Here is an 8,435-nt window from a genome sequence, read left to right as displayed (position 1 = left end):
GCCTACAAATGAAGCAAAAACAGGATTGAGAGAAATCAGGAGAGGCTTCTTTAAATGTGGGGTTCTGGGAAGGCTTCTCTGAATCATGAGAAGGAGCCGGCCATGTGCAGAATAGCAGTAAGTAGCATTGAGGAGAGGGCTAGTAACTTACTTCTCCTCTCCTCCCAACCCTGTAAGGTCTTACCCATGGCAACTTTCCTGAGTAGCTGCTGAGATGTCTGCTCTGTTCACAGCTGTATCCTCACTGCCCTCTCCTCAAGGAAGCTCCTTATTTAGTTAGAAAGCAAGATGTAAACCCAGGAGAAACTCAACAGCACTAACTACATATGTTTTCAAAGCATTAGCAGATAAGACAGCAGACAATTAGGACTGAAGAGGTAAGAACCCTAACCCTACAGCAGGAGGTGGGATTTCAGCCCAACCATAGAGCCTTGCTTTATATTACAGACTAAATGTCTGAAAAATGGAACAATGTTACTCCATTACAAATTTATTATCTCCCAAATCTGAATGCATTTCTCCACCTCCAACATCTCCAATTATTTTTTCCTACCTGGACCTCAGCAAATGTGACCTCCTGTGTCCACACCTGCTCCCCAGCCCTCACCCCTCCACATTGTCACAGAAGGACCTCAGGGCTACTAATCAGCTTCTGTCATTCCCTGCTTGAAATCCACTGGCTTCTCCCAAACTTAAATGAAAATCCCAATCCTTCACCTGATCTTCACCTCCAGTACACGCGGGTCCTGCCTGCTTCCCTGATACCCTCCACCCACTTTTTATCCTCACCCCAGGGTCTTTGCATGTTCTCTTCTCTCTACCTAGAACATCCTTACTGCCCATTAGGAAGTGGGGGTCATTTCTCGGGGGTCAACCCAGCCCTCAGAGGGGCAGCCAGAGAGTTTCTGAAGGAAACCCCAAAGCAAGAGGTCTTGGAGAGCTGATACCACTATGGTAAACTGTTGGCCATCTGGTCAACCACCCACAGCTAGGCTGACTTATGCATTCACTCATTCAACAAGTATCTACTGACAGCTACATAGCATGTCCCATATTTGTTGAATGAGTGAATGCATAAGTCAGCCAACAGTTTACCATGTCAAACTCCCCCTTCTATTGTCTTTCTCTTAGTGGTGTTGGCTCTCCAAGACCTCTTGCTTTGACCCCCATTTCCTAATGGGCATTGCTGGTGTTTTCTCAACATTCTTACATGTTGACCTTGAGATATTGAACTTCCTTACAGTGCGACTGAGGGAGTGGGGCTAGACACACAGTATGGACTGCTGGCTCCAACTTTGAAATAAAATGTTTAAACAGCATGTCTCATGATACTGAAAGCAATAGTCTAAAATGTGTTCTGTAATAGTCATTGATACAAATGTATCATTTCCAAATTACCATGTTTCAGAGTTCACAAGAAAAGAGGATGGTTATGAAACAGCCGCCAATCCCAACATTTCCTGGATGGCCCAGAACAATCGTTCTCACTCCGTTTCACTTGAGAATCACTTTCAAGGAGGAGACTTTTTCAATTTGCCATAAATCCTACAATGTTTATTTTTAGATGTTCCAGTTCCATCATAATTTGCAAATGAGACATGCTTTGAACCCAGGTTGGACTTGGCTGAAACTCCCCAAGAGGAGACTTGATATCATTCAGCTAAAGGGAAACAGAAGTAGAATTTTGGAAAATAACAACCTCCTTGTAATGAGTCCTCCCACAGTGTTTGTGCCCTAGTTGTGGACCTTTATGTGCAACATTCACCTGCTGGAAATAAAATCATGTTAACCCTCACACTTTAGTTAGAATAAGATCATTTGTTTCAGCTCTCCACCATGAATCCCTGTGAACCCCCTAAATGAAATCTCCTGAGAGGTGGGCATGGGGTTACTAAAGCCTGAAGATGACTCCAATACTTTGGCCACCTGATGCAAAGAACTGACTCATTGGAAAGGACCCTGATGCTAGGAAAGATAGAAGGCAGGAGGAGAAGGGGACAACAGAGGATGAGATGGCTGGATGGCATCACCGACTCAATGGACATGAATTTGAGTAAACTCTGGGAGTTGGTGATGGACAGGGAAGCCTGGCATGCTGCAGTCCATGGGGCCACAAAGAGTTGGACATGACTGAGCAACTGAACTGAACTGAAGAGGACTTTGAAGGCAAGACACACTCTGGACCATGAGGGCCTTCCAGAATCTCTGCAAAATCCACCCTTGGGGTTCTGGAAAGCCATCCAGTGCAATTGAGAGGTTGGTCCTCACAAGTGAGAACTCCCTGAAGTAGAGAGAAGATAGCTACTTAGGAAGCAAAGGCCTTAACTTGGAGTCTCGGCTCTCCTTCTCACTGACCATGTGACCTTGGCCCAATTCTAGGCCCATGGAGTTTTCCTGTCTGAGCTTCCATGTAAATCCAGAGGAATCTTCTTCCTCACAAGGGTGTGAGTAGGACAAACCTTCTTTCTAATCCAAAGCTGTCTGTCCACTGAGAGAGCTGGAGAAAGGGCTTCCTAAAGCAGTGGAAAACTCCTTCCCATCTGATTTTATCTGAAATGAGGAAACTGAGTTGGAAAACTATAGCAAAACACTGATCTTACCTCACTCTCAGAGCCTCGTATCTGGATGTAAGGTTTCTCTGAGGGTATGGCTCCCCCTGGTTGCCACAGCCCAAAAACAACTGAGAAACTTCAGTTACCTTCTCTCCAAAATGGTAAAGGAAGTAAGACAAGTAAAGAAATGAAAGAAAAAGAGAGGAAAGGAGAAAAGAATTGAATTGACTTGAATCAAGTTGAGTTCACTTAAGCCACAAAATGAGGGAGAGCTTTCCACGAAAGCCAGATTCTTTCTGCCTCTTGTCCAAAATTCAAGTAATTATTGAGTGCTTAATGTGTACCAGGAGCAGTTATTGAGTGTTTACTGTGTACCAGGTGCAATTATTGAGTGCTGACCATGTGCTACATCCCAAGGTTACAAAAGGTAGTGACACCTGGCCTGTGTCCACAGGGAGGTCCCAGGTTCCCATGCAACACCTGTACTCAAGTTACAGAAACAGTTTTCCTTTGCTCCTCTGTTTTTGTCTCCCCTTCTCTTTTCCCCTTTAGTCCCTCCTCCTTTTCCTCGGCTTTGTCTCTGCCTCTCATTTTTTCCTTCTGACCCTTCTTCCTTGTCTCTCTTTGGCCACGATGCACAAGTATGTTTTCATCCATTGAATGCATTGAATTGAGTTGATCTTGTGTTGTGCTAACTCCCTTCAGTTGTGTCCAGCTCCTTGCAACCCCATGAACTGTAGCCCTCCAGGCTCCTCTGTCCATGGGATTCTCCAGGCAAGAATACTGGAGTGGGTTACCATGCCCTGCTCCAGGGGATCTTCCCAGCTGGGATCAAGCCCATGTCTCCTGTTTTCCCTGCATTGCAAGTGGATTCTTTACCTGCTGAGCCAACCGGGACATTCTTTAACTTAGAAGTGAGTGATCGTGATGAGCATTAAAACTCTCACTCCATACGCAGCATTCATTTGCTTTCTGGAGTATGGAAGTCTTGATGAAAAAAAAATCGTGGTCTGAATTTAGGGATGTGTCCATTTTGCCTTCCATAATAGGACTGAAATTTCCATTGACCATGTTTTTAATGTGAAATATGGAGGCTCAGAAAACCACCTAGGAAAGAAGGATTCTTTGCAGGGATCTTGGGAGAGATCTCTGGTGAGAAAACAATTTAGATTCAGAGAGGTTATGGTGCCCAGACTGTTTACTTCTTGAGTGACTGAATGACATAGAGTGACAGGACCCGGCTAAAGTCTTTGTTGCTTGGAAAAGGTCTGTTAGTTTTACCTTTCCCAGGTGACAAAAAATGCTCTTGATAAGTCTGATTTTCTGTTTAAGCAGATCCATCCCTTTGCTGTCAGTGAGAACACAACCAAAAAGGTCACGATTTTTCACTGTCAGTGAGAAACAATGAGTGAGTGTGTTAAGGGTTGCGGTTGGAAAAAGAGGATTCAGAGCGAAACTTCCATCCTCACCTTTTGCTTCCTGGTCCCAGTGGGCCAGTCAACTTGCACTCTTTCAGGGGTGAAACCTTCCCAATTTCAATGTCTCTGTGACCTTCAGGCATTATTTCACTGCATCTCCTTTGCAAAGAGAGAGCAAAGGAAGAAAAGTCAAGTAAGAAGAGGGAGGTGGACATACACGTGCACATACATGTACTCTTTTTTGGACCCACCATCTACATCTCTTGATTTGAATTCCTTGACACACATCTGTCACTTGAACTGCCACTTGACCTTGAACTTTCATACTTGTGATCTGCTCTCCAAACAACAAACATTTAAAAATAGTGATCTGGGAAGTTCATTCACAAGCAGGCAACTAACTGCATATTTATTCTTTGGATGAATTTCTGCTGCTTTTCATCACATACTGTGAAGGCAGTCATGCAGATGGCAAGCAGGAGTGGCCCAAGGCATGTCAATGTCCTGCTACACAGAGTCTGGGTCCTCACTAGCATAGAAATCCTGTAAGCACCAGGCAGAAACTTTTAAGATCACACGGAGCAAATCTAACAGATTTGGGAGAAAGCAATGAATGTCTGCATTACCTTTTCACCTTCTGAGAAGCAAGAAGATCAACTATACAATGAATGAGGGAATAAAATATCTGACTGGTGATGATGACAAGATGAATCCAAGAAGGAAGGACTTTGGAGGTTATAAACCCCCAATGGCATCTTTATGAAATGTAGTCTTCTTTTTTTTTTTTCCATAAAAGTAGTCTCTTACTGTTAAAATACAGTCATTATTTTCTTTAAAAACCCAACAAGTTAGCATCCATGTTCAAGTCCTTTTAATGAAGTTATTGCAGAAAAAATTGAGAGAGCAGAGAGAGACCCTGAAAAGCAGACTTAGCAGAAAGTTGTTTAAGAGACCATTAGAGAGTCCATCAAGAGAGATGTAGGGGAAATTTGCCAAGAGAATTCGTGTTGGCTCAGCAAATAAATTACCCCTGAATAAGCTGATTAATGTTTATTTGCATCCACCGAATGTTCGGGCCCCAGTGACCGCAGCAGGACTGCTGAGATGAGCACGTGGGGCCCACTCATTAAGGGCCACCATCATCCCCACCTGTCACTATATTATCCCCGGTTCATTTATTCCCTTTGAAAATCATGAAGGGGAATTGACGCCTCAAAGTGTGTGCCTTGTCACGACCGATTTCCCCTTGTTTGTGGAGAAAGCATGAGCATGTCCCCTGTTGCCTGGAACGAGGGCCCCTGTATGGGTCCTGGCCCCCCAGGCCGGAGCTGCACCAGCTGCTGTCAGCTCCGCCACCACCCACCTCCCATCACCTGGGAACCCAGCCAGGGTGCCCTGGCTCCTCTGCCTTTTCGAGAGAACGAGTGTATCGCACACTGTGGCTCCATCTGGGACTTCAGAGTTCAGAGACCACGCAGCCACCATCTCCCGCCACAGCCCACAGAACCCTGCCCACAGACAGCATTTGCCTAACACAGATGGTACCCCACAAGCCAAGCCAAGAAGACTTCTCCCTCCCCGCACCCCTCACCTCTTGGGGTGCAGTTGGATGCCCCTGGCCCATCTCCAGCTGCCATTCTGGGTCCTCCCTGTCAGGGCACTCTCTGGGCCCCTCAGCACCCCCTTTGCCTGTTCCAAGAGCTTGATGTTTCCAGGCTGGGAGACTTTTGTTCCCAAGTACGGTGATAGCGAAGGGAGGTGATGTTGTACTTGGGATCATGAAGACTGCAAATCATCCTGAGTGCATTTGCGTGGAGGCTGGCTGCTCCCTGGGCCTGGTTAAGGACGCTTGGTGTTTCTGCAATTCTGTCGTCCAGACTCCAGCAGCAGCCCACTGAAAAGCTCTGCTGGTCATAAAGAAGCAAGGGGAGAAAAACAGCCCCAAAGTCCCAGTCGGGTCCTCCAGATCCCAATGTCTGCCAGGGAGGAGCAACTGTGCAAAGGGCCGGAGAGGGGCAGGGAAATGAACAAGTGGCCATGCTGTGGCCCCATCACCGGTGGACACAATGGTCATAAATCCCAGCCCAGGGGGCATTTGGGGCAGGGGCTCTCAGGAAAGCGAATAGCCCCCTCTCACAACTGGAGGAGATGCGGGCAGGGTTTGGCGAGGAGTCTCAGTTGCTCCCGATTCCGAGGGCTTTTTTTTTTTTTTAAGGTGACCACCTCCCCTCCAAGGCTCAGAATGTTCACACAAAGTAATGGGTTGAGTCCTCACAATGGGCCTTGAGGTCAGGCATGCTGCCTGGTGGGCTTCCCTGGTGGCTCAGCAGTGAAGACTGCCTGCAATGCAGGAGCCGCAGGAGACATGAGTTTGATTCCTGGGTTGGGAAGATCCCCTGGAAGAGGGCAAGGCAACCCACTCCAGTATTCTTGCCTGAAAAGACCCATGGATAGAGGACCCTGGCAGGCTACAGATGGCAAAGAGTCAGACACGACTGTAGTGACTTAGCATGCATGCATGGTGTCTAGCAATGTCCAGAGACGTTTCTGTTTGTCACAACTGGGAGAGGGGACCATGGCCTCTAGTGGGTAGAGGCCAGGGAGGCTGCCAAGCCCCCTGGGGCCTCAGGGGACTGTGGTGAGCATCCCTGAGGGGCTGTGTCATCAGCTCTGTTCTCCAGTGAGAAGATAAACACACAGAGAGGGTAAGCGACTTGTCCGTGGGTGCACAGCTCACAGCTGGCCGTGTGTCTGTGCTAGAACCCCTGACAGGGCAGCTTCGTGGCTCCCACTAGGAAAGGACACTGTTCATTCCACCTGGAGTGTGTGCCTTCGCACCATCATGACCTCTGTTTCTCCCCTTGGCTAGAGACCACCCTGGGAGCAGAAGCCCGCTCTGAAGAGCCTGAAAGGCCAGCATGTGATGTGCAGACCTCTGAGCTCCTTGAATCAAGATATTTGGAAAACCATCAAAAGCAGCGGTCAGAGACACCCCACCCTGTGGAGTGAACGTCAAGGGAGCCTGTGCCAAGCGCAGTGAAGGATTTTTGCCTAAACCTCACATTCTTGGATCATAGAAAGAGCAACATCTGCATTTTCATATATCTTAGCATTAATACTCCAAGAAGTCTGAATAATAAGCATTTGGATAGGGTAAAGCTCTTCCCCCACCAGACAGGGCCTGGTCTGATGACTTGGGTACCAGAGCTGGTGGGGTCTTGCTGGGGACCTCCCGTTAGGGGGGCAGATGGCAGCCAGGGGCCCAGCTGGGCCCTGAGCTGATCCACAGTCATGAGGCCCTAATGGCAGGTGTCACGCTGGGTTACCAAGGGGACCACAAGTATTACAAGTGCAAGGGTCCGTTTTATTTTTCCTTGATTCCGCTAAGTTGGAAAGTGACCACAGTCCGTTAAAAAAAAGAAACCTTGCCAAAAGAAAGCCTCCCCAACAGCTGGGCTGTTCTGTACATTTAATCTCTGCCCGGAAGGAGGAGAGAAAAACAGCCTGGCTGGTAAACACCGGCTGCCACTGACACAACCCGCAGAGCTTGCGCCCACGCCCCTCTTCCTGGAGTCCCCGCGCCCAAAGCCTGGGAGTTATCGCTCTGTGAGAGAGACAGAGATTTCATTTCATCGTCAGGGTTCAGGATTAAAGTGTCTGGAACAAGGATGAGGGGATTACTCTTTCCTTGCCCCACTCTCTGACCTGTGTGAGGACAGACCTCATGAAAGAGGGGAAAATGGAATCCCCCTAGGTCAGGAAAAGATCTGAGGCCACAATCACCCCCTTTACAACACTTTGTGTGAGTGCTTAGTCGCTTCAGTCGTATCCGACTCTGCGACCCCATGGACTGTAGCCCGCCAGACTCCTCTGTCCATGGAATTCTCCAGGTAAGAATACTGGGATAGGTAGCCATTCCCTTCAACACTTTGCTCACGCCCTAAACCTTCAGAACTGGCTCTTCTGCCCTTAAGCCTGGGTGAGAAAGGCACCAGGAGCCCAAGAAAGCCTTCCAGGGCCACCTTGAGCTGCCCGGCTGCAAAGGAGCCAGACCATCCAGAAACTACGGATCCCGTTTACAAGAGCAGTCACCTGATGCATCAAGCTGTGCTCCATCTCCTGGATTCCAGCCCCCCTGCCTTCTGCTTTTCTTGGGATTCCCAGGTGACCCGCTGACCCCACATCAAAGGAAGTGATCCCAGGCCTTCAAAGTGAAGCTTGAACCAAGCTGGGCACACGGAGTGCTTCCCCCACCCATCCTGGGGACCCAGGGGCTGACCCTGCCCAGCAAAGAGGGCGCCCACAGTGGGGCCAGCCCACCAGGCCTGGGCTCTTGGAGCTTTCAAGTGTCACTTAGCATCAGTTAGATGGTGGGGAAGGTAGATTTGCTGAAATTAGTCCAGGGCTGGGGGTAAGTGGGGCTTGCTCAGGCAGCGACGCCTTGTTTAGAAAGCTGTCTCTTCTC

The sequence above is a fragment of the Odocoileus virginianus genome, chromosome 9 (genome assembly GCF_023699985.2).
Source record: "Odocoileus virginianus isolate 20LAN1187 ecotype Illinois chromosome 9, Ovbor_1.2, whole genome shotgun sequence".
Taxonomy (NCBI): domain Eukaryota; kingdom Metazoa; phylum Chordata; class Mammalia; order Artiodactyla; family Cervidae; genus Odocoileus; species Odocoileus virginianus.
The sequence above is the reverse complement of the archived record's forward strand: the minus strand, read 5'-3'. Positions refer to the sequence as shown.